Below are 27,085 nucleotides of genomic sequence, written 5' to 3'. Positions count from 1 at the left end.
AGGGTTAAAAGGGTACTGGCAGGTTCGATTGACTGCCAGAGCAAGGGAACTGTCTGCTTTCGTGACACCTGATGACTTTCTCCAATATCGTGTTATGCCGTTTGGCATTCGAAATGCTCCAGCTACCTTCCAACACCTAATAAATAAGGTGTTGTCTGGATTGTCTGACTGTGAGGCTTATTTGGATGATGTGGTTTTGTACAGTTCATCTTGGTCAGATCACCTAGCCCAAATAAGGGAGTTATTTGTTCATTTGACTGCGGCATCTTTAACTTAAAATTTGTCAAAATGTGAATTTGGGAAAGCTACAGTCACCTATTTGGGTAAAATAGTAGGAAATGGACATGTCTGCCCTATTGAAGCTAAGATTGAGTCAATTTGTGCTTTTCCAGTGCCTTCAAATCGTAAGGAATTGCGTAGGTGTCTGGGAATGACCGTGTATTATCGTGGGTTTTGCCCTAACTTTGCATCCCTTGTAGCACCCTTGACTGATCTTGTAAGTACTAAAGTATCTTTTAACTGGACCACTGTTTCCCAACAGGCATTTGACGGACCCAAAGCACTGTTGGCTAGTGCTCCTGTGCTTATTGCACCAGATTTCTCTCAACCTTTTTGTTTAGTTGAACATCCATTTTGTTATTATTCAAAAAAATTCAATGTTCATCAGCGCGTTATTCTGTTATCCTGTTGTCCAAGGCGCTTGCTCTTGTTTTAGCTATCCAACATTTCAAAGTCTATCTGGAATCATCTGCAAGTCCAATCGTGGTTTATACTGACCGTAATCCTTTGGTGGTTTTACATCAGAGGATAATGAGGTGGAGTCTCTTTTTACAGGCATTCTCTCTTGACATTAAACACATTCAGGGCAGTGAAAATATCATTGCTGATGCCCTATCCCAAGAATGAGATTGTAAATTTTTGTCTTGCCATTTTCTTTCTTTCCTCTTTTTCTATCCTGTCTCCTAGGGCCCAGGAAGAGATAGAGTGGTATCAACGGTGAAAAATAAAAAACAATCTTTCTTAGAGGAAGAATTTTGTGGGGGAGGTGTTACGCCTGCCTGTTTTCCCCCTGCTGGCTCTGATACACAATGCAGATGTTAATTGGGCAACAGGTGTATTCAATCCTTAACTAAATCACCAGAGTATAAAGACCAGTGACTTGGAATGAGAGGTGGCTCGCTTCGCCCTCACTTCGTCCTTTTTACATTTCTATTTTCTCATTAATCATCCCTTTGCTATTTTTATTTGAAGTGCCAGATATAGTTAATAACCACACATGTGTGTCCGATTTTTCCCCTAGTCATCGGTTTCTTTTGATTGTTTAATAATTGTTTGCTTGGTTTGATAATACATTGCTTTATTGTTAAAGAATTTGTTGTCTGCCTCTTTTATGTTGCAGTTTACGAGCCAGCCGTAACACTGTACAATGGCATAGAACATTTTTTCTATCTTTTTTATAACATTTTTCAATTTGATGGGTGCAAGAGCTTCTAATTAGAGAGAATAGTGCCCATTTTGTTTGTCATTTTGTCTAGTTCATATGTGTTTATGGGTACACAGAGCAGTTGAAATAATCAGGCAGATTATTTGTGAATCTGTCTTTGTTGGCTGGAACAATAGTTATGTCCGGATAATAACGCAGAGCCATATAGTTAATATCAGTTATACAAAGTAAAATCTCCAGAATTAAATCATCTCTGCTCAGAGTGCATATGGTCCCAATCTACAGAGAGTTAAAATAACACAGAAGCAGTGTTAAAGTTAATGAGATAATTAAGTGATTAATTAAGAGCTGATTGAGCATTAGTGATGAACAACTGCTGTTAACAAACAGAAACACTGAAGAAAAGAGAAACACAAGAACTACAACTGACTACAACAGCCCAGAGGTGGGACTTTCAAGTCACAAGCAAGTCTCCAAGTCATATCCCAGGTCCTCAAAGAGTTAAAGTTAATGAGATAATTAAGATACTAATTAAACAATGATTTTGCATGAGCAATGAACACCTGCTGTTATTGAGAATTACAGAGGATCGGATGTTAATGGTTTACTGGTTAAAATGATACCACCATCATGGAGATCAGTGTTTGCTTTAGTTGGGCTCTTGACCCATGACTACTGTGATAAATCTGTCTTTGTAACAATGCATGAGGTGTTGTAAAGCAGAAAGATCAGATAGTCCTCATTAGTGTTGGGCAGTGACGGGTTACTTTAATTCGATTACTTTTTTAGTAATGGAGTAATCTAATTCGTTATGATTTTCAAAAAAGTAATTAGAGTATAGTTACAAGCCTACCTTACTGCCACATTATATTGCTGACAGAATGCAGTGTTTTATAATCTAGATATTGTAAAAAGGATGTAGCACACGCACTGATGAGTCAAGTGCCATTGGATTACAGACCTTCTCCCGCGAAACCCGATACACACAGAGTGCAGCGCATTGGACAAAACTTGATAGGTGACTGCAGAGACTTGTGTGTGTGTGTGGGATTCGGGAGAGTAAAATGATTCACAGGACTCCACTAAAATAGAAATACATAAAATATCTAAAACAAATAAATTGGTATTCATCTATTGCACCAAATCAACATGAACTAATATAAAATAGAAATGATTAGCAGGCACAAGTGTATGCAGAGTGTCATGATCCTGGCTCTTTTTCTTTCCCCCTCCCTTATTCACTCAGATTCTTTCCCTCCTCCTCTCCTATTTTGCACTCACCTTTCCTCTGCTGTTAATCTCCTTCAGCTGCTCCTCATTGCGCTACTCTCAGCACTTTGCTTCCCGCACCTGTTTCCCATTCTTATTTGACTAGCACTCCTACTTCTTTTCCTCTCCTCCCTACCTGCCATGCCAGATTAATCCTCTATGCTCGCTAACTTTGTGTGTTTTATCCCCCGTCGTGTTTCTGCCCAAGTCCTAGTCCTGTCTGTTTGGGGATTGCTGCATCGCTGGTTGTCTCTCCTGGATTTACCATTGTTTCTGCTGGTGTCCAGTGCGCTTACCTCTCGAGGTTGTCTGTGCCCGTGTTCCTACGGCGTGGGGAGGAGTGAGAGTCTAGAAGAATTGTCGTTGCTCCTCAATGGATCTGCCGTTCTCTCTCTACTGTGCTGCTGCGGAGCTGTCCACCGTACTGATACCACCTGGGCGGTCTGTGTTTTTGCTTTTCTATTTTTTGAACAAGTGGAAGTTTTTTTTTGTTCCAGTTTTTCCCCTTGGGAGTTTTTTTGTGTTTCGACTAGAACTATCAAGCTTCTGTGTTTTTCATTAGAGACTGACCGCCTGGGCGGCCTGTGTTTTTGCTTTTCTATTTTTTGAACAAGTGGAAGTTTTTTTTTGTTCCAGTTTTCCCCTTGGGAGTTTTTTTGTGTTTCAACTAGAACTATCAAGCTTTTGTGTTTTTCATTAGAGACTGTGTCTGCTCCGCGAATTGCTCTCTCCGGTCCCCTTTCCTCACAACACAGAGTTTCTATTTAGGCTATAACACGTGTTTGCAGCATTGCGCAATGCAGTGCTGAAATTTGCATGCTCATGTTTCCTAAAGTAGTACACTATTAGCAAACCTTACACTCAAGAATCAAAACATCAGCCCATATTTGCACAACTATAAGCACATTGTCAACCTCACACTCAAACTCTATACACTTAACATACATTACACACAAAAATCTATCATGAAGTCACTTCCTTGCAATACCAAAGACCTTACTGTCAAATTACTGCACCGTCCAACCAATTGGTTCAACACAGTCATCAGGTGTGCAAACACTTGTTTGCTTAATTGTAGACACACCAATCAGGTGTATAAGCACTTTAAAAAGCAACAGGTGAGTTAATCGGTCTTCAAGCACAATGGAAGGAGTCAGAGAAAGAGTAAGATGAGGAGGAGAATGAGGAGAAGGACAAGGAGGAGGAGGAAGAGGAATCAACAGAGGAGGAATCAACAGAAGAAGAGGAAGAGACAAACGCCATGCTGGAGGGAGAGATAGAGGTAGAGGAAGAGAAGAAGGTGCTCAAAGAGGACTGAATCTGACAAATGAGATCCGCGCGAAACACTGGTTGACCACGTTGTCCACCACAGCCTGATGCTGAGGGAGGCTGGACTGCGAGTACAGCAAAATATAAGACGATACACAGTGGCAAGTGTAATAAGAACATTTTGACTGGAAAATAGGTATTGTAAAAAATCATCATATCAAAAAATATCTGCACGATTTCAGAAGCTGCTTACAGTACTGTATTCTATGCACTATCAGCACTTCTGTAACCTTTTCCTGTGAAATTACTGTACTATTGTATACTTTTTTCTACAAAGGATTGAGGGTCAGGAACGACAAGGGGGAAGGCTTCCTATGTTCACAGAACAGCAAGAGAGAGAGATGGCAAAAATGGTTCAATCAGGACCACAGGACAGAGCGGGGAGACCAGCAAGACAAACCCCCCTGGGGTACAGAACAGAAACATTATAAGCATACATAATTACAATTCACAGTTACATGAGTTGTAAACAAAATGTGATAGAGACTGCTTCCAATGAAGAGACTGTATAGAAAGAACACGGTTAGATCAGATTATAGGTTCAGTTGGTGGAGTTGGGATTGGGGAAGGGAGTTAATTGCAAGCAGCGATGCGATGGATGAGACACTGAAGAATGGGAATTTAAATAGACTTCATGTGATTGATGTTGATGAAATCCAATTAGACAATGTCTAATTGTTTTTTTTTTTTTTTTTTTTTTTTTTTTAAATTAAACTTACAGTACAATACGTAAAGTGACATTTTGTTACAGTATTATGAGTCTCCATGTCAACATTTTGGGCGTGTTGAGAAATTTGTTTCTTCAGTCTGCAACATTGGTCTGGTGTAGCGCTTGGTGAATTTACATAATATTTGTACTTTGTTGATGGTAGCCTACTTTAATCATAGGGAAGTGCTAAAAGTGTTTTAGGTTTATCACAGCAGAGTGTAACACGTGCAAACAGAGTATAGTAAGTGTATCGTTTTTCCAAGAGTGTTTAAATTATGCAAAGGACATGTAGTGTTTTGCTAATTGGGTGTGTTGTTGTGCTAATTGTGTGTAGTTGTAATAATGTTCGTTGTATAGGAAGGAAGAGAGCAGGGTCGGCTGTTACTACTGACTGTTTTATTTATAATTCAAAACAAAAAGTGTGCAAAACAGGCACAAAAGAGACAAAACATAAACATAAATTAGTCCAGGAGTGTAGCAGCCAGCAGTCCTTCTCTCGCTCACTCGCCCCTGTTTCTCCTGGTTTTATAATCTCTCCACGCCAATTACTGCAACAAGAGACAGGTATTCGTTATTTGCGCTTAACCCAATCACTCACCGCGCATCTCCTGATGCTCTCCCCCACTGCAGGGTTCGCTAAACCATGCCCCCCCTTGCCACAGTAATGTTTTGAAAACACAGGCCCTGTTTTGAAAATCATGCTTAAGCAATCCAAAAAAACTGTAACAGGGTGGCCACTACTAATGAAAGTGTGGCCACTCCTTTGGCCACCCCACTCAAAACTGCTGTTTTTGTCATTCTTTTTCTTGACAAGAAATGTCTTTATTTAGATGCAGAACCACACTATCTCTTTAGGCTATGACCACATCAAACGGGAGAATTTCAGACGTGCACTTGAGCTTCACCTCAGCGTCAGGTAGACCTAAAGCAGCCAAATGAGCTTCAGTAGAACAACTGTGAACTGCGGTCTGATGAAATATTGTTAGACTATTTGTCAGTAAAACGCACTTCCATGTCCCATCAGCTTACAGCACACACTCTTCAACAGTATGCAGATATGTGGCGCACGCTCCATATCACTTCATCATAAAAAACCTGCTCAAGAAACTTTGAGCATAGGCCACATTATTTGTTCTGTCATCAGCTAAGTCATGAAATCAACAAAATGGTGATTAAAACTGCAACTTCCATGTACGCAGCACACAAGAACGTCTCTCAAATACATACTAAAATATCACCATAAAGGTACAAGATGATATTGTATGTATTTATTTATAATTTAATCAGTACCACCTCTCCCTATACGCAGAGTATGCAGTCTGCGTAGGGCACAAACTCCCAGAGGGGGCACCATCCCAGTTGCTCAAAAGTTGCCAGAGAGTCTCAAATTTAGGGACCATCTCTAAAGTTACATGCGACATTGGTATACACTTTTCTAATGTCAGTAGCATTTGAGGAGAATGACTTATAAAAATTTATGAGTCATAAAAAAACTGTAATTGTTCATCTAGGTGTCAGCTATAATAAACAGATGGACTGAATGTTTGATATTTATTAAAATAAACTGTAAATCGTGTTAATTATTCTACTTTTTCACATGGGCTCAAACGCAAATTTGATGCTCAATAGCATTTGAGGAGAAAGACTTGCAGTCATAAAAACAACTTTAATGTGTTAATTTAGGTGTCAGCTACAATGCACACCTTATACATTTTTAATATATATTCAAATAAATTATAAATAATTTAGGTAAAAACAAGGCCCATTTATCACTTTCAGGCACATTCCTGTGAATTTTTTTTTTTCAGGTTCCCTTACGAAAATTACCCATGGTTTTAACAAGAACACCACAAATCATCCTTCTTGTAGACATGGAAACTGCAAATTAACCATGGTTTTGTTACTTTAAATAATAATTTACAAAGAAGTATTCATATACTGTAATATGTTGTTGTTGTTGTTGTTATAAAAACAGACCTAAGCCATCAATAGCCTTTAAAATGACTAGTATGTGTTTTTTTCCATCATCATATTTGAGGAAAGGGGGGCAGAACAATACAATCCTGCTTAGGGCACCCATTTGGCCAGCAGCAGCCCTGAATTTAATGCACATATACAATCTATCGCGAGGTTAAGCACTCTCAAGATTCAAGTTATTCTTATAGTTATTGTTTCAGCTGATTTTCTCAAAAAACAAAACAAAACTATCGTTATAATCACTGAAGCTGTATAAACTGTGAAATGAATCTCTTTGTATATACATCTGTGCTTTGTTGTTTATGATGAGGGGATTCGCAAGAGTCCATAATTCAGTCAGTCAGAGGAGTTTCAGCGAGGACTCATCTGAATGCTTCTGTTTTGCCATTGCATTCCTAAACTCAACAGAATTGTGTGATTGGGTAAAATGTGCAACACTGTAAAACGGCTAAAATAAAATACTGCGCAACATGAGAAGATCTTAATTTAATGCCACATTCAACACTGTCTATTCATATTCACTTTGTTAGCAACAGACATAATATATTAGATTTGTTTGTGCAGGGGCATTTTTTTGTCCAATTAAGTGGCATTTTCGTCTCTAGTCCTCATACCTGGCCTTACATATGCTCTGCCTCTGTCTGAGATCTCTTTTAGAGATTATAAATGCAGTGCTCTTTGCTCGCATTCTGTAATGTCCTTACATTAATGCACCACTCGATAGCACTCAAGAATCTTGAGTTAGATTTATACATACACAGCAAGAAATCCAGAGTGGAATTAGCTCTGCTGGGAGTACATGTGAGACCACACTCAGGAGTGTGAAAGTGTTCAAAAAGGAGTGTTAAATTAACACTGAAGCTGAGTTAACATTAATGAGATAATTAAGTGATTAATTGAGTGATGATTGACCATTATCGACGAGACCTGATGTTAACATGCAAAATCAACAAAGATGAAAATCACTATGTTTATGATCGTTATAGTGATCAGTGTTTGCTTTAGTTGGGCTCTTGAGCCTTACAATTTTAAAGTGAGATTTGGTTTGGCTGTTACAACTGAATTACAATTCAATTACAATTACAATTACAAACAGACAAGAAAAAAAATCTAAACATGGGCATTTGACATGAATCACAAAACTCAACTAAAGCCTAAACAGATTTGATTGACCTCATTGATTATAACAACCCTTTGATTGTACAGTACCCGCTAATTAAAATGATTTCTTGAAAGTTGTTCTGATAATAAATAAAAAAAAATGCTTGTTTTAGGCACACACATACATCAAAGATTAGTGTAGGAATCTCAACAACGGTTACAAACACCATATTCAGAAAAAGAGAACAACTCTAAACATTAGAAAACAAACTACTAAAAGTAACATAAAAAACAAAAATAGAATAGTAAGAATAAAGGAAATTACTGAAACAATTCAGCTAATAATTTATTCAAGCCGCAATGCATCATGGGAGTCATGGATGAATTTTGATAGGTGGCACCCAGAATGCACTGCAACATGCTTTTTGGATTTTCACCTTTGTTGAGATTCACAGGTTGATTCTTGATGTTTGCATGTCTAACTAAAAGACTCTTTGAAAGATTTTTGAGCAAACAACTTTTAAGAAATTCATCAGATTGTATTTAAAATGCTGGAAATACGATGTTGAAGAATCACACGGCTGCAATAATCAACAATGTAACTTTAACTCAGTAATTCAGGAATAACAAGAGTCTTTGCTTGTCCATCAGTTTTATAACTTAGTTATAACTGACAATTAAAGGCTGACTTTAACAATTTAGGTTTCAAGAGCCCAACTAAAGCAAACACTGACCACTATAATGGTGACACCATTAAAATAGTGATTTTTGTCTTTGTGATTCTGCATGTTAACATCAGGTATCGTCGATAATGGTCAATCATCACTCAATTCATCACTTAATTATCTAATCATAATCATAACAGTAATGTGATTACTTTTAAAAATTAGGGCTGTAGTACTCGAGTCCAGTCTTGGACTCGAGTCCGGACTCGAGACATTTTTCTGTCGTCTCGGACTTGTCTCAGACTCGTTGAATTTGCACTCGGACTTCTCTCGGACTTGGCCATTGGACTCGCCAAGTCTTCTAGTTGGTCTCGGCCGAGTCCAGCAAAAAAATAAAATAAAAAATTTCTCCTTCAAAACAAAACCACATTTGCATGATGTCGCGACTGAAAAAGTGTGGAAAACGCTAGGCGCGCTGCTCTCCTTATTTCCAAAGCACTCTGTAGCCTGCGCTCGCGCTCCAGTGGCGTCTGCTGTTGCTGGGCAACCATGACCCGCTCTCCTTGAAGACGCATAAGTTTCAGCAAAGAATAAATGGGTTTCCAGCACTAAACATCCCTTTCAGTAGCTCTGCTAATAGATTCATTTACAAAATGTCAATCCTTGTACAGCTATGATCATCTGTTTCTCCATCTTAGCTTTCAGTATTGTTCCGCGAAAGGATGTGCATGACTAGCGGTGCACTTACTGCGACCTGAAAAGTTTAGATGTTTCTAATTTAATTTCTACCTGTTAGATTGTGTTTTATTTACGTCTACACCCAGATAGCCTTAAACGTACCCTTTACAATAATGAAATACTAATTATTGTTGTACAGTACAGGGGTTGCAAGACTACTGATTTCTACTAGTCGATTTTTTTAATAAAAAATGCTGGAGTTACTCGACTACTCGTGGTTCATGCTATTGCAAATGAAAACACTAAATCTTTTTTTTTTTTTTAATCAATAAACCCTTATTAATGTATAGCCTTATGCAACAATTACATATGTAAATTTTAAAAACTTTATAATTATGACATTACATATTTACATTTTCATGTAACAGCCAGTATTTGTATCTGTAGCAATCACACATTTTTTTCCTATAAGCATTCGGATACAACGTACAGTTGCTTGATAAGCCCGTTATGACTTTTTATATTTTTTTCGTAGTTATCACTGAACAAGTATGTCATGTTAAACTAAAATAACTATTAATTTCTAAAATAATATTTATCATGCAAGCAGAGAGATGTCATGACAAACTTTTAGTGATCTTTTGAACACGACTGAATCCATTCAATGCGCACCTTTTCATTACGCAGAACACTTTATGCGAGTCTTAATGTTTAGTAAACTTCACTAAACAGATGTGTGTGTGCCGCGCAAACCAGCAAAAGGTAAATATGCAAACATGTAGGACAAGTAGACAATGTATCAGTATCTAAGCTGATTATTAGCCTGCTCTCGAGAGAGAACTGAATGGTTTTTGAGAGACTGAGACGCGCAGCGTGGCTGTTTGATTGTTGAGCGCGCTGTGCTTATTCCATTCATTCGTATCATATCGTAGCCTAAGCTTTAAAGCATTGCCTTTTAAATATATACAAATACAATAACATGTATGATGTATTATTTTAGGTAAAATTACTGCGCATGCAGAGAGGCGACAACAATGCGGGGTTTGATTTGCGCTCTTTTCACTCATAAAGTTTACATTCATTCACTTCTGGCGCTGATGCCCTGGCTCACCTGTTATCTAGCAAACACCAGACTGTGTCAGCTTCAGCCGAGTATTCAGGCAGAATTATTCCTTGTCCGTTATTCGTTTTTTAAGCCATTATCCTTGCCGTTCCAAATAAGGTATTCGACTTCAGGCACAACCCTAATTATTACATTACATATTTTATTTTTACATGCAACATAGATAAGGTCATATAGTAACAGCTCCACGCAATATTGTAATTCTAAAATTCACGTCGTACTTGCAAACACTTTGTATGTATTATGGTTAATGCATGCATGATTGTTTCCAACAGCTCCGAGTAGTCTATGCAAGCCCTACAGTATGACAAAAATATCGCTGTATTTATGTGCGCATGCCCAGTAGAGCCAAACGTATCCCTTCTAGCCTTGCTGCGCGCATTATTCATATCCCGAGCTTTGCATGTGTGTGTGCACTGTGCCAAGGCATCAGTCATTTTAATTTTTGACCACAGACATAATTTCAGCAAAAGCAGCATTATTAAATAAATAAAATGAAAATAAAGTACATAAAATAATTTGACCTTACAGCTCCAAACTCTAGAGGGTTCTAGAGGGCCAGTATCCTTTATAGTTTAGCTCCCAGGGTGGGACTGGGGGTAAAACCAGTACTGATTACCAGGGCCTCAAAGCAAGACAGGGCCCTTGAAAAGTGTGAATCTGAAATATATTTTATTTTACCTGGATATTTTCATGGGTGGGGGGCATGGGGCCAGGATCTTGTGTAATGCCTTTGTTAGCTTTAACCCTAATTATATACACTTGAACCAGCTAATCAAGCTCTTACTAGACACACTAATCTTCCAGGTGTGTTAAGGCCAGTTGGAGCTAAGCTTTTTAGGGCATTGGCCATCCAGGATGTAGTTTGGAGACCCCTGTCCTACAGAGTTTTTACTTTGCACATGCTTTTTGATCATTACAAATAATAATGTCAAATTATATTCTTAGAATAGGAGATATGCTGTCTCTCCCATCACATACATTATCAGTAGTTTAGTATGTGGTCTTGAAGAGGACCCTTTTTTTCTCTCTGCACCTGTAGTAGTGCATTGAGATGGAGAGAGAGGAGCAGCATTTATGTACATATATTTTCTACCAATATATTTTTATCTGTATATAATTTTTTTATATATATATATATTGATCTCTGTATATTTCAGTGCATATAAATACATTTAGAAATACATTTTGGTATATGACAGTTGAAAATAAATATATTTACTATTTCAAAAATATATTTAATTGAGCTTCACTGTTTTCAACATATATTTAGCATATATTTCAAATATATTTTGGGCCCAATTTTGGGTTTTGCTGAAATAGTGTGACATGGGTTCACTTTCGCTTACTGAAACATAGATGTGCTACCGCTCATTTGAAACTTTTTATCTCCTTCAGTAATATGATTAGATGGAGTTAATGGAATAATTGCCCCTCCAATGCTTGTACGTAAATGGTGCACAGGGTCAAATAAAATGAAAGAGTTCATGATTATTTCTACAACATGTACACTTGAAAGTGTGACAAGTGTAAAATAAAAAGCAGCCAAAAACAACATTAAGAACAACAAAAATGTTTAGCTTTAAAGTTCCTTAAATGAACACTTCCTTAATTTGTAGCGGAGTTGTTTTATTGTGTCAGATATATGTCCCTTTACTCTTTTCATTTATGCATTGAGCAGACACATTTATCCAAAACGAATACGATAATAAAATCTGCTGTGAAGCAGATTAGCTGTGAAAACCACTGGAGACCAAACAATCCTTTTAAAACTGGAAACATAGTTTGACTTTGATCAAATCACATTCAAATTAAAACTTAATGAAATTATTTTTGAAAACAGGCAAAGGGTAACACACTGGATGCATTGAACATATAGTGTGACAAAAAAAAACAACAACAACAAAAACAAGAAACTACATATTTATTAAATATGTTATATTGGATGTCATCCACACTGTACACTTCTGAAAAAGTCCCATTTTAGCCCAGATCCCTTTTAGTCTAGCTCATTGGTCTCAAACTCAATTCCTGTAGGGCCACAGCTCTGCACAGTTTTGCTCCAACCCTAATCAAACACACCTGATCCAGCTAATCAAGGTCTTCAGGATTACTAAAAACTTCCAAGCAGGTGTGATTTGGAGCTTGGTTGGAGCTAAACTATGCAGAGCTGTGGTCCTCCAGGAATTGAGTTTGAGACCACTGGTCTAGCTCCTAATCTTAATATGATACCAATTTCACGTGATCATTACATTTAAGATGTATTAAATTTTTTTTTTTTTTTTTTTTACAAATATCGATTATGTATTCATTTAAATATTTGATTATTTTTAATATTTTGAATTCTAACACACTGTGTGGGTGTTTTCTGGTTAAAGAATCCCCAGATTCCCAGTGTTTTACCATTCACTTTTGTAACTGAATCAGAACAAAGAAGTATTCAAATCAGTTGTAATTGAAAACATAAAAAATGCCTTTTAGTTTGTTAGGATCTTGTGACCAGAGATCGGAAAATATTCTCAAAGTCCCTGAGGATGACACACCCCTCAGCAGCAGAACAGAACTCTACATGAATGGCTGCTGTGAGACAATTTTACCAATCAACCTTTAGAACGAGAACAAACATGAAAGGGTTAAGACCGTGTATTCTTAGACATATTAAAAGCAGTATGTAAGTATAGTAACTTGAGCTCTTGACACTTCTAAGTCAGTTTTCAGTGACCTGGGCCATGGGGTTGAAGGAGGGGAAAAGGGACAGTTGAGCATATCGTTTTCCTTGAGATCTTCTCTTCGGATTAGAAAGTTTATTCTTTTGTTGCAATTTTAACTGATTTTTGCGAGTTCCTGAAGTTTGGTTTCATGAAGGAAATGTTGAGTCTTGCACAGTGTTTTTACTGCCCTTGAGCTGTATAAGGATGATGGACAAGCCATTACAGAGATGCACGTGAAAGACTCAGTGACTGCTGAGGACAGCTGCATCAGCTGCTGTCAATGGAAGCGTAACTTCTGCTGAGCCTTTTTCACAAGGCAGTATTAGGAAACAGATACTGTTTAGGAAATTCAGTTGGGTTTGCAGTATAACTGTACAAGTGTTGTAATTTTGGAAAAACTGTGGTTGTTAATAATACAATTCAGTTCAAGTTTATTTGTACAGCGGATTGTCACTATACAAACTGTTGCAAAACAGCTTTACAGAAAATTAAGTTTCTATAATATATTTAGTAGTAGCTTATCAATGGTGACTTTCAGTTAATGTGCATATATGGCAGAAATGTACGGAAAATCAATTAAATATGTAATCAAGTAACACAACAATTATTATATGTTGCAATCATACTCCATAGTTCTTTATGTTGTTTTAGGGTATTGGGTATTAAGGGTATTGACGATTTACTGGTAGTGACGATAACCATGATATTCAAAGCAACAATTATTGATATCATGTGACAATATCAATACAATTAAGATAACACCACATGTAAATACTCCATCGCTAGTACCTGGTTGAGCTCCCAGGTGGCAGTATTGTGCCTCATATTTGGGACAATGTAGAAGTTCTCCAACAGCTAGGGGGAGCTGAAATTCAAATTTTCTCCACTTGGCTTTATAAGTCGAATAAACCTGAATTTGTGTATGTAAGGGAAACAGGTCAGTTTAGCTCAAAGGGAATCATTTAAGATTTGAAAGGGAATTTGAACAGAATCACTGTTTCACGGCTGATCACTGAGACGCTCTGCGATTCACTGAACGAGCCGTTTAACATCAAATCTGCACTGGATATTAATATCCAAAGTATAGTGAAAACACTATCAATTAGCACAGTAACAAGATCGTCAGTTTAAGACATTAACTTTTAAGCATAAAACACAAGATACTTCTCTTTTCAAAATGAATAAGGCTTTATTAGATAAATCTAAGACATATAAACTAATCTTATACATAAACGCACGCACTCACACAAGTTGCAGGAAGATATAAAGTTAGGGAACGATGAGTTTAAGAGAATGAAAATGTGAAATCCCAAGTTTACAGCAATACGTGAAACTGCATAGACATGAACAGCCATCAATCACTTAGGGTGGGCATACACTGTGCGATTTCTGTGCAATTGCGGCAAGGTACCAACTCACACTGTACGAGTAGGTCGCATGCGATGTATAAATGCACTGGGATAAATGCACTGCTTTGGGGATATGGGCAATTCTCTGTGCTGAAAGGTAAAAAAAAAAGACTAGATGCACAGGTGGCTCGGAGGCCGTGGCCAATATGGTTTATCCATTTTGCAATGTGAACTGGAGGTAAACAGGCGTTTTCTTCCCTCTTTTTTTTATTTTTCTATGCCATAACTCCACAAGTTTTCCGTCCATCACTTCAGTACACACTACACGACGTGTCACCATGGTTTCGTTTATGGTTTTGCGCACGCGCAGTGAGGGAAACGAGGAAAATCGGTTCATAGCCCTGCTTCAATAGTGGCGACGAAAAATTTCTGACATGTCAAAAATCCATCTGACCAACCGAATGCCAGTCGGGAAAGGTTAATCGCCTGTCGATTCAGGCCGAGTCAGAATTTGGCTCAAAATCTAATGAAAATTACACAGTGTATGCCCGGCCTTAATTAACCCTCGCATTGAGTTCCTCAATGAGGTTAAAATTATATTAGATACACCAGTACAAATGTCTGGAGGTAGTACTTGCATCTCCTGTGTAAAGGGAGTCCCCTTTGTTGTCAATGAAAGGGGGTTTCCCGATGTCGCTGAGAAGTTGGCTGGAAGTTCAGTAGTCGCTGAAGTGACGTCTTGGGAAGCCCGTTGTTGGGTGTAGGATGAAGACGCGGAGTTGTGTGGCTGTTTGAAGTTGAATGGGCACTCTAGGTCAGACTCCGGAGACACGGCGTTACAAAACTTAACTCAGAACACGAAACTCTCAAACGGAAAAGGAAAGAAGTAAATTTTGACGAGACTAGGTGGTGTTTCTTCTCATCGTGGCTAAGCAGCAGCAGGCATTCAGGCTGAAGCACGCAGGAACCACGCTCAAAGAACAGTGATGACTAAAAGCATGGCTAGAAGCAAAAGCTAGGAAGCAAAGCTAAAAGCTAAAAGCATACTAAAAGCATACATGACTAATAGCAGAAGCAAAGCTAGAAACTAAAAGCATACATGACTAATAGCAGAAGCAAAGCTAAAAGCTAAAAGCAAAATTTTATGGTGTCCTGAGTATTTAAACTGGCCTGTTGGCCACACTTCAAATGTTGTTTTGACCACTCAGATTTTGTCTTGGCTTGGGGGTATCATAAATCATATGTTATCTTATCAAGCATGTGGTCCGAATTTTCCCGCTCTTGAAGGGTATAATTTTGGACATGAAATTTGCAAGCTAGGAGGGAGTAGTGATGCTTGGTGTAACTAAAAAAAAGTGTCATTGTCCGGTGAGTCTCATATCGCATAATCTTATTAACTGTTTATCTCCTGAACTGAAACTTTCTTTACAACATCAGCACCAATTCCGCCATTCAGTCAATTTCAGTGGTTAAGGTAAGGTGTGGGGTAGATTTAGGGGTTAGCACTTTTGTCTTTGTAGGAAACACTTTAACTGACACAACCAATAAAAACTTCAGAATCAGCTATGGGGCGGAGTTTGCACTGAAGTGGATTGGGGGAAATATTCTGCATGCGTGTCATGCACCTGTCTGTCAATAAGAGGATGCCACGCCCTATTTTGGAGCTCCCACCCCTATTTGGAGATCTCCAGGCTGCAGTTATACCCTCCTCAAATCGCGGCTTCTGATTGGCTGACCGCCAGAAGTATTCAAAATGTTGGAATTTTTTCAAACTCACACCATGTTAACACAGATCTACGACGATGATGGTATTGGAAAATATATAATCTAAGTATAAAATAATAGCCATATATTACATTTACTAAGTTATATATAAAAAGCACTGCACTCTGAACCCTCTTCCCCCCCGTTAATGGTAACGTTTTGTCGGGGCTGAACACAGCCCTGGGGCCCGTTCTTCGTACGTCGCTTATTACAACAGAGATCAAATGACAAATCCAAGATGATATCATCGTGCTAATCATAATCCGGCTAATTGGGTTCTTCGAACACACCTGTTGTGTATGATTAGTATCGCTGGATTGAGTTATCTGAGATAATTGCGCATTCATGTGTTGTCTTAAAAGGGGATATGTATCGATAGTAGAAACATTGTTTAGCAACGCTGCTATTGGCTGTTCAACATGGCCAAAGAACGTGCCCAATTGTTCTCCCAAGCAGAACAAGAGCTTTAAATGGAAGGTTATTCTGAATTTGAGTCGTTAATTAAAACGACAGGGAACACCTCAAAGTCTGCAGAAGCCAGGAGAGTGGGCTGGCAAAAAGTAGCAGACAAATTAAATGCGTAAGTGCTGTCCATAGTAGATGTTTCTATCACTTTCTACCGTATGTGTTTTTGCGTTTAATAATTTAATATTTACTTTCTTTAATGTCAGAGCCACCACTGGACCCACTAGAACATGGGAACAAGTAAAAGTGAAATACAAGCATATTCTACAAAATGGTAGCCTTTAATTGATACTGTCTTTATTTTAAAAAGCCACTTTTTTTTCCTTTTTAAAAGCCACTGTTAAATGATGTGTTTGTCTATTTATAACAGCCACCAAGAAAAAGGCTGAAAAAAAACAAAAATGGGTTGTGGTCCTGCACCACCACAATATACCCCAACAGAGGAGCTGGCCCTTAGATTGAATGAAAACCGAACCATTGTGGAGGGCATCCCTGGGGGCAACTCTTCCTCAGACCCAAAGACAGGGACCAGTAGCGGCAACCCCTTCATTACTGGTAGGCTTAATGAGCTTCCAATTCTCTTAGTATACAGTAAAATGATCTGTTGCTGCATTAAATTAAGTATAATCCAAAAGGCAATGTCATTTCAACTCTTTGTGAAAGTGAAAACTTCTACATTTTATTTAATACAAAATGTTGCCATGAGTTATTGATCACATTATATTTTTTTTACTGTGTAGTTAATTGTAATGACAACCCCCCCCCCCCCCCCTTTTTTTTGCAGTTTTACATAATACGCCAACGCTTTTACCTGTTCCCATGCAAGTGGTGGCTGAAGCATATGCAGTAAGTTGTGTACTTTTTCTAACTTGCATAAAGGGAAGAAAGTGCAACACTCTCTAATACCCACTTATTTCCATTGCACAGGACAGTGGAGAAATCCTCTCAGAAGACTGTCCTTTGGAGGAAGAAACTGTAAGTGCATTGTAATGATATAACCTTTAATATAATCATCGTGAAGAAGGAGGCGGGAACCGGCGCACAATCAATTAAACTTTAATAATTCAAAATAAACACAAAACAGCGCACCAGCCCCTCACAGACGACTGGTGCGCACAAAATATAAAGCAAACATAAAATAATGTCCCAGGCCTGGTCCTCTCTCCTCCTTCACTATAGTCGCTCCAGTCTTATATCCTTCCATCTCCTACGTGGGACCAAAGAGTATAGAAGTAACAAGAGGCGAAACTCAATAGAACGTTCCATAGCAACAAACGCACCCATGCGCAGAGCTGCAGCTCCGCCATCTTGGACTGAACGCAACACAGCTGTCATAGAATTGAATGATACCGGTCCCATTTCAGAAGCAGTTGAGGGAATTAAATAGTAGTTTATTGTTTTTAATATCTCTATAGCAGACATCACATGTCTCTAAAATGTGAAACACAACTTGTTCAGATTTTTTGCTTTCATTTTCTTGCAGTTATAGAGTAAAATATATTTCGTAATATATATATATATATATATAGAGAGAGAGAGAGAGAGAGAGAATATAAATAATTATATTTTTTAATTTGTACATTTTAATAAACTTAAACTTATATAACTTTCACTTTCATAATTTATTTCACTTCAACAATAACCTAGCAAATGTCTTCTTTAAAACAAGACCAACCATACAGTAAGTCTATATTCAAAAGCATTCTTGAATTACAACCATTTAAATGGCATATTTTCAGAGATATATGACCACCTGACCTGGCAAATGACCGCTTTATTAATTCATTGTTATCACTAAATTAACCCTTTAACTGTCACCCTTTTTTCGCATAAACATGAAAATCACTATCCAAACTTAAAGACCATTTCGAGTCTTGACCCAATTTTGACCAAATACATAACGTTAGCAAACTGTTACTGCGGTCATGGGATAGCTTACATTAACGTTACAGCACCTGTACTATGCTGCCCGCAGTTGCAATCAGCTTCCAGAAGAGATCAGATGTGTTAAAACACTATAGTCACATTTAAATCTAGACTCAAAACCCATCTGTTTAGCGGTGCATTAATTGAATGAGCACTGTGCAATGTCCGAATTGATTGCAAAATATTTTCACTGTTTATTTTATTTTATTTTTTTATGTAAAATCATTTTCTAACTGTTTTTAAATGTTTTAATCATTTTAAAAGTTTTAAAATTGTTTTTTTTATTTTTTTTATTATTTTTCTTCATGATTATTTTGCTTTCTTTTATGTAAAGCACTTTGAATTACCATTGTGTACGAAATGTGCAATATAAATAAACTTGCCTTGCCTTGCCTTACAGACATAATTGTTAATGCTGCAGTGTATACGGTAGTTCTGCCAACGGTAAAGCTGTTGGTTCAGTCCAAAATGGCGGCAGCGCGATAGCAGCGCTATCTAGCGATTGTTGTCAAAACTGCAATGGAGTTTCGCCTGTTGTTACTTCTATACTCTTTGGTGGGACTCGATACCGGCGGTGGGGCGCAAGTGCAGCTCATCCCCAATCACTACACCTGGCCTCACTCCTCGTTCCCACGCCTCTCGGCCCCGCCCCACTCGCCACGTGCATAAAAACCTTTATACTAATTTGTATATAGCCTACTTGTGTACCTATACCTTCTGTCTGCAATTTGAGTTGCAGGAGTCCACACCTAGAGAAAGGCTTGCAGAAGAGTCTGCACAAAAAACTAATACAGAGGTGGACAGTGTTCTACTTTTACTTTTTACTTTTGTTGCATGAGGCATGGTTTGACTATATATATATATATATATATATATATATATATATATATATATATATATATATATATATATATATATATATATATATATATATATTATTATTATTATTATTATAATATATATATTTTTTTATTTTTTTTTTACAAAATGACAGGGTGACATCCGTTTCCTCTATAAACGGCATCTTCAAAAAAATTTGACTATTTTGAGCTGAAAAAACGCAAATTAAGAGGAGAAATTGAACTTGACAACTTGAAAAAGAGAAAAATTGCTCTAGAGATAGAGTTGCTTCAAAAGGACCTTCAGAGTAAGTACTAACACATTTGACACATGGTTATGTAAAGTCACCAATACTACTATCTCTAATTGCAGGCAAAAGATGACTTGCTGGCTTTTCTTTATAATTAATTGTTTAAATAGAATTCCGGGAAATAAGCATAATTTGTCTTTTTATTACACATTCAAAAATGGTGTTCCACAATTCTGTCCCGTGCAGCTCTGCCACTAGGTTTGTCCAAGTGCACTGGCTGGAGGTCATCATCAGGCTGCACCCCCACCACAGAGATCCTCTCCTTTTTGATAGTGGCGATGTTCTGCAATATGTCACATGCAACAATTATGTCACAGGCCCTGTTAGGTGCAACCCTCCGACTTTTCAGACACTGAAATCTTTCCTTTAGTTGCCCAAAAGTCATTTCAATGCGTGCCCTTGTCCTGGCTAGAGCTGCATTCTAATGGGTTTGTGGTCCAGGGTTTGGGTCAGGGAAGGGCGTCATAAAATACTGCCTGCAGGCATAGCCCCTGTCTCCAAGCAGGGTTCCAATAAATTCCTTGTATAATGGAAAAATGCAGTTTTGTTAGGCTCAGCATAAGTGTGTGTAATACTGTGAGCTTGACATGTATGTTCCCTTTCAACGTTCAAATAATGTGCATAAATGTGACTCTCTGAAAATTCAGAGTCATGCACTGATCCTGGCCATATTGCTTCCACATTTGTAATATTGAACAGTCACACACCATCTGAGAGATTTTAGTCAGTCAACTGCATACTTTTTGATTTCATTCCTCTTTTTTTATGTAATAAATTACTAATCTGGAATATTATAAATTGTAATGGTAAATGGTAACCCCCTTTCGGTTCACAAGATCTCCTTCATGTGGGCCAGGTGGGGCCTTGATGGGGATGTGTGTGCAGTCTATGGCACCAATCACGTAAGGGAAGCCTGCATGGCACATACTGTTAGTCATACTTTTTGGCATGGTCATGATTGCATGTCATTAACAGTTATAAATGTACCTGCAATAGCGAAAAAATTCTGCTTTACAACCTGGGGTCTTAAGTGGCTTGGGAATACCACAAAAACCCCTCAAAACTGCTTGAGTGCCAGGTAAACTTTTGCGAATGGCATGGCAGACAGCACTTTTCACTAAGTTCTCTGTGACTCCAATAGTATAAAGGAAAGTGCCACTCGCAAAGAATCTCAGGGCAATGCACACAGTCTGTGCAGTTGTCAAAGCCCAACTCCTCCGTGTTGAACACTTAATGTGTCTTTCCAACCAGTTAATGAGGTAAATGACACCCTCACGAGAAAAATGGTATCGCTCAACAATTACACTTTCAGACTGGGCTAAAGGATCCTGTCTATCCCCCAATACCCGATTAATTTGAAAAGCTCTGCGAATTATTCTCGCACCTTCCGCAACAGGTTGCTCACGTAAAAACAGACAAGACATGGCTGCAACAGACTTCCCTATCTCCTCCGCTTATAAAGCCTCAATCTAATCCTGTTTACATTAAATAAGCCTGCTCCCGTAAACAACTTCAAAAATATTTCAGTAAATAAGTTAAATGGCTTTGAAGAAGAATGTTTTGGTCAATTTAGTCAGTTTTTTCATTGAACCAAAGAGAAATAATGAGCATATGGCACAGTCTCCATGCTACACTAATAATAGTAGTAAGGTTTTCTTCTGTGTAACCTTTTATATCAAATAACTCACAGAATGTTTATTTCATTATGTAAGATGATTTATGTATAAAACAATAAATCACAAAAAATGGCTTGCTTTTCTGGACCTTTGTAGAAAATGGCAGGAATAAAATAAAATAAAAACCCAGAAGAGGAGGCAGTATATTATGCATCAATGTGTAAAGATAAGGGTGTATTTGAAGCAAAATATATTTATTCATTCAAAGGTAAGTAACACAGACCTATGTTTAAGTCATTGATTTCCAACCATGCTCTAAATCTTTAGTTAAAACTTTTCTGTGACTAATCAGACTAATTCTTTGTTAGGTCGGGAGTGTTCACCACTTCTCACTTTCATAAAGGAGATTTTCTTATTGAAAATTAAGGAGAGGTCATAAAAAAGAGGAATATGAAATGTTGGATGATGGATGATGGATGATGTTTATGGTGTCATTTAATGTACAATGTCTTATGAATATACAGTTATAAGTCAACCAGGAATACAAACTACATTTTCTGCAAGTAATGGCAACAGTAATGGTAAACTAGTGACTTAAATTGACATGCTTTGTAATTGAATCTGGTATTATACATTTAGTTATAGCAGCATTGTGTTCCAGGGTTGATGCTGCCAAAGAAGATGGCTCTTTAGGGTGTCTTGTGAATGATGATCACGTGAAGCCCAACAGCAAAGTGAAAATTATCAAAGTAGACAAAAAGCCCCATTTGTTTTTATTTGCTAAAAAGGACATTAGTCCTGGGGAATAAATCCGTTGTAACTATAGGGATTCGGAATGGCCATGGAGACACCAGGTATAGATAACACTTATTTCTTAAATGTTATTTTGCTCTAAATAATTATTCAAATATAAGCTTTAATCATGTTGAGGGTTTGTGATACTTTAGTATACTTTGTTTGTTGATAATCTACACAGGTAACTTCAGAGATTGAAGAACCTGCCTCACTCGTCTGTGGAGATGGGAGTAAAACATCACAGATGGTAAGTGTGAAGTGTGTGTGTAACCTATAATTGTATTAATAAGGGTAAAGGAATCCTGCTCCTGGAGAGCTACAGCGATTTCACCACCGGACGTGAAAGCAATGCGTAAGCAACACATATTTTTTTTTGGCATCTAAGAGCAATCACATACAGTAGCATGCTTAAGTAGCAGTGCAGCCATTATTTCAGAGCCAAGTCTATTTTTATTGCATTGCTCATGCTAATTGGGGTATATGCTTACGTAGTGATTACATATTTCCGTTAAAATCTCAGCCAGCTTTTTTCCATCCAGTGCATGTTGCATTAATAGACCAATTAAGAGTAGACGTCACAGTTACGTCACTTGCAGCTGTGCGCATAGTGGTTTCAGAAAAACACTGGGAACAAGTGGAGGTAAATGGGTAAAATCCATGGAATAAGAGAAAAATATATATATTTTAGTGTCTTTTCATGTCAAGATCGGAATGCAAATAATTTTTATAGAATACTGTCGTCAAAGACGCCATTTGAAGCTAAACGCTGATGTTTAAATTGACATATTTTGGATTAAACCTGCTGATTGCTCTACTTTTAAAGCATACATTTGATTTAAACAATAGGTCTACAGTACATCATATTCACATTTGATGTTAAATGATGTATTGTATTAGCACTCCATACCTTACTATTAACATTTTTACATAACATTTATTTTATCTCACAAGTCTCACTTTTTTTCCTCGCAAATACAAGTTTATATATCCAAATTCACACTTTATAACTCGACTTAAAAATAGTGAGTTTGTCAATTCTGAGGGGGAAAAAAATGAAAAGCTGAGGGGAAAAGAGAGAACGACGAGTTGTTTTTCCTTATTAGAATTGTGAGATATAATCTCGGAACTGCAAAAATAAAGTCAGAATTTTGAAATATAAAATCAAATTTACTTATTTTTTAACATTTTTTATTTTATTCCAGTTGAAAACTGTCATTTTCTGCCACTAGATAGTCTCTGCACAGAGGTCATCCCTGTTTCGGATCTATAAGACCATCCCACTATCTAACGTCAATTTAATTGAATAGCAGTGCTTATCGCTGAGTGACAAACTCTTGTAATATGCAGAGGAAATTCTGAAAATGACATATAATCAATATAATCAGCAATCTCTTTTAACCTAACAATTTTATACTGTATCCATGTAATTCTCTATCCATGATGGGTTTTCTGCAACCATGATGCGCACGCATTTTTAATGCTTACAAACCTATAATTGATCTATAGGGAACAAAGGCGCTTTACACTCAGTTGATTCAAAATGCACTTGGGATTACAGTTAACAAAGTGAGTTTAGTCATCCACACAGAAGTCATACAACGACAACAGTGAAAGAGAAGGGCTTCAGGCTATACATTTAATTCGCCATTCAAAAATATGAAAAAAAGGAAAAATGATTGCATCACACATCAATCACTCTCTCCTATAGTGAATAAACCTTTTATGCTCCCACATCATCAATACACTGCTTACACGTGCAGTATATAGGCGATTCCCTTATTGGACCACAAATTGTGTTTAATGTCCTCATATTTACTGTTAATGGCATGTTGTGGGGGTTGGGTGAAGATCCAGGTTTGGGTTACTGCAGTCAGATTGGGATATGTGTTGTGTTTAATGTCCTCATATTTAGCGGCCAAGCACCGAAGGTGTGTAGGCACCTATTGTATCCATTGGCATTGTTATTTTTATTATTCTTCCACCGCAAGTCTATGGCAGCCCATAAAACCGATTGCGGGAAAGTTGTAATGGTTTGACATTCTGATAGAGGGCAGTCCCAACATTAACTATAGCAAATTTGAAGTCTCCAACTCTCTAGCGCCAGCACTTGTCCAAAATGTTGGCTCATGCCAAGTCGAATTAACCCCAAAATTCATTTTTTTTTTTTAATTCAGGTTTAGTTTTTTCGCTATTTAAAATTTTTCAAAAAACCTACTTTTCCAACTCATCCTAGACGATTGGCATATTGAGACCAAATGAACTGAGACTACCTGCAGTGCTTCAATGCAGCACCACCTAGTGGTCAGGAGATTTTAGGCATCAGCCATTTTGACTTAAGATTTAAAATGCTGTATTTTTTGTACGCATTATCGTATCATTACAAAAATATTCGGCTCCATGCCCTGAAGGTACTCAAAAAGTTTGGTGCCAGTGCTACGTTGTGGTCAAGAGTTATAACGAGATATAAAACAAATGCTAATTACTTTTGAATAAATTAGACTATTGAAATGAAAATGGTCTCCATCTATTCTTTGCCGAGAACATTGATACCAATTATGACAAAATTGGCCATACTTCCTGTCCACCATTTTGATTAATGTTGAATATCTACTTTTTCTAACACCTCCTAGACCGTAAGTCCGATTTTCAAAAAAATTGATGCGGATCATCTTCCGACCCCACTGGCAAAAAGTTATGGATTTCGTGTTGATATACGAAACAATTCTCATTTAGCGCACCAATAAATTTGATGTAAGGGTGCCAAAATGCATTTGAGGCTGTATATCAGCAAAGCTTTGACATATTTGCAACAAACTTTGTATGTGTCATTGACACCTCACACTGACCATGCCACATCAATTTGGAAACAGCGCCAAGAGTAATAAACTATTCATTAATGGTAAATAATTACACTTATTCAAATGCTAAAAAACTTTTTATTACTTTAGCCTATTGCAATGAAATTGGTGTCAAAATATTCCCTGGGTTATGCCGAGTAATATAGATACCTAATATGCCAGAGTAAGCTGAAACTCCTGTCCGCCATTTTGATTTATGTTGAAAACCTACTTTTTCGAACTCCTCATCAGCCGTAGGTCTGATTTTCACCAAATTTGAATCAAATGATCTTCAAACTGTACAGACAACATTTTATTGATTTTGTGTCGATAGACAAAACCTTATTTGCATACCACAGTGACAAATTTGAGGCATGATGCTAAAATGACACTTCAAGCTGTATCATTGCAATGCTTTAGCATATTGACACCAAACTTTTTGTTATTGTCATCTCACACAGAACACACCAAAATTATTTGATTACAGTGCCACCGGTTGGTCAAAAGTGATAAGCCATTGAATCATATAACTAGTGGTTGTATTCATGATTTTTAAGCCATTTCAATTACAATCATCCTAAAATTGCTTTAATTGCTCATTGTTGCATTTTGTGTGATACTCCATGCCATCCTTAGCTCCTCAACTTTCCGCTGGAGTGCTTGGCCCCATAATTGCTGCTTGCAGCTATATTTACTGTTGATATCATGTATGTGTTGCTTTTTTAGCAGTTTCGTCACTTCCTGAGCGCTCGTCCTATTCTGTCATGGCCATGGAGGCCATCCAGGAACTCACCGCCTGCCCTGTCATGTCCATGGAGACCATCTACCATCTCATTAGGGCCACGTAGCCCACCGTTAACCTGTTCATGTTCTCTATTTCAGGCGTACCTAACCAGACTTTCTCTCCTGTGCCATCGATCCCACTGTGGTGGTCTTCTGTTTCAACTGCCCGGCTGTGGTGGTCTTCTGCGCTGCCCTGGTGGGTTTCTGTCTCATACGCACGGCTGTGGTGGGCTTCTGCGCCGCCCTGGTGGGTTTCTGTCTCATACGCACGGCTGTGGTGGGCTTCTGCGCCGCCCTGGTGGGCTTCTGTCTTGTCTGCTAGGTTGTGGTGGTTCTCTGCACCACCCGGGTGGGCCTCTGTCTTAACCACATGGAGGTGGTGGTCCTCTGCGCCATCCCGGTGGGCTCCAGTTCCACCTGCTCCACCCTGGATTCCTGCCCTGTTGGCTCTGCCCTAGGCCCCTGAACTTTCAGTTCCTTCCTGGTCTCTCCGTTTTGTTGTTGTTTTGTTTTTGTTTCTCTCTGTTTCCCTCTATGGACCTGGCCCTCCGTCCCTCCCCCTCGTCCTCCACCAGTCCACCTCCCTTCTGGTCTCCTTGTTGTTGTTGTTTTGTTTTTTTTCACTTCCTGTCTCTGTTTCCCTCTATGGACCTGGCACTCTGTTTCTACCTGTTTCATGGAGTCCTTGTTTTCCGTCACCCAGTTTTCAGGTGCTCTCGTTTCGTGTGTGTATTCATTAAAGTTGGTAAAAAAACACCAACAAAAATGCACAATGAACAGTAAATTAGACAATCGTGTAGATCAAGCCATTTAGTATCTGTTTCTGTAAGCTGCTATACGCCATTCGCCATATTGGAATGGTCCATGATATCCCGCTAAACTACACTACTTTTAAACTATTGCAGTGTATTATTCTTCCGCAGTTTAAAGGTTAAAGATTTTTTTTCACCAGCTGGCTTAAACGTAATCAAAAAATTTTATAAAAATCTAAGCTTATAGTGTTGAGGATAGGTAAGTTGTTCTATGTAATGTTATAGCGATCTGACAATCACGCCAAGCAGGTCTGCACACAGAGTGAACTGAATGAGTCTGCAGGGGTAGCTACATATGTGTATAATGGTCTACATCTGCCGAGTTAAAACACATGATTGTGATGATGATGCTTCTAGTTGCTCAACTGTCTTATGTCTTCTTTGTCCCATCTTTCTCTTTATGGTGTGCAAAATATTTTCTATGGGTGAAAGATCTGGGGCCTGTTCTTCGTACGTTGCTTATTACATCCGAGATCAAATTACACATCCAAGATGATATCATCGTGCTAAACATGATCCGGCTAATTGAGTTCTTCGAACACACCTGTTGTGTATGATTAGTATCTCTGGATTGTGTTATCT

The 27,085-nt window shown here is 38.0% G+C and overlaps 2 protein-coding genes across 2 annotated transcripts in view; one reads left to right on the top strand and one right to left on the bottom strand.

Moving 5' to 3' along the window:
• Positions 1–3,286, bottom strand: part of LOC127972335 (C-C chemokine receptor type 5) — a 30,597-nt gene extending 27,311 nt beyond the window's left edge. Inside the window, exon 1 of the mRNA XM_052575773.1 lies at positions 3,010–3,286. The gene's annotated coding sequence lies outside the window, so the exon portion shown is untranslated. The remainder of the gene's footprint in view (positions 1–3,009) is intronic.
• The window catches only part of si:dkey-77f5.3 (uncharacterized protein LOC326903 homolog), a 320,099-nt gene that overhangs the window by 3,469 nt on the left and 289,545 nt on the right, over positions 1–27,085 (top strand). The gene's annotated exons all lie outside the window — the stretch shown is intronic.

The sequence above is a fragment of the Carassius gibelio genome, chromosome B15 (genome assembly GCF_023724105.1).
Source record: "Carassius gibelio isolate Cgi1373 ecotype wild population from Czech Republic chromosome B15, carGib1.2-hapl.c, whole genome shotgun sequence".
Classification (NCBI taxonomy): domain Eukaryota; kingdom Metazoa; phylum Chordata; class Actinopteri; order Cypriniformes; family Cyprinidae; genus Carassius; species Carassius gibelio.
The sequence above is the reverse complement of the archived record's forward strand: the minus strand, read 5'-3'. Positions and strand labels throughout refer to the sequence as shown.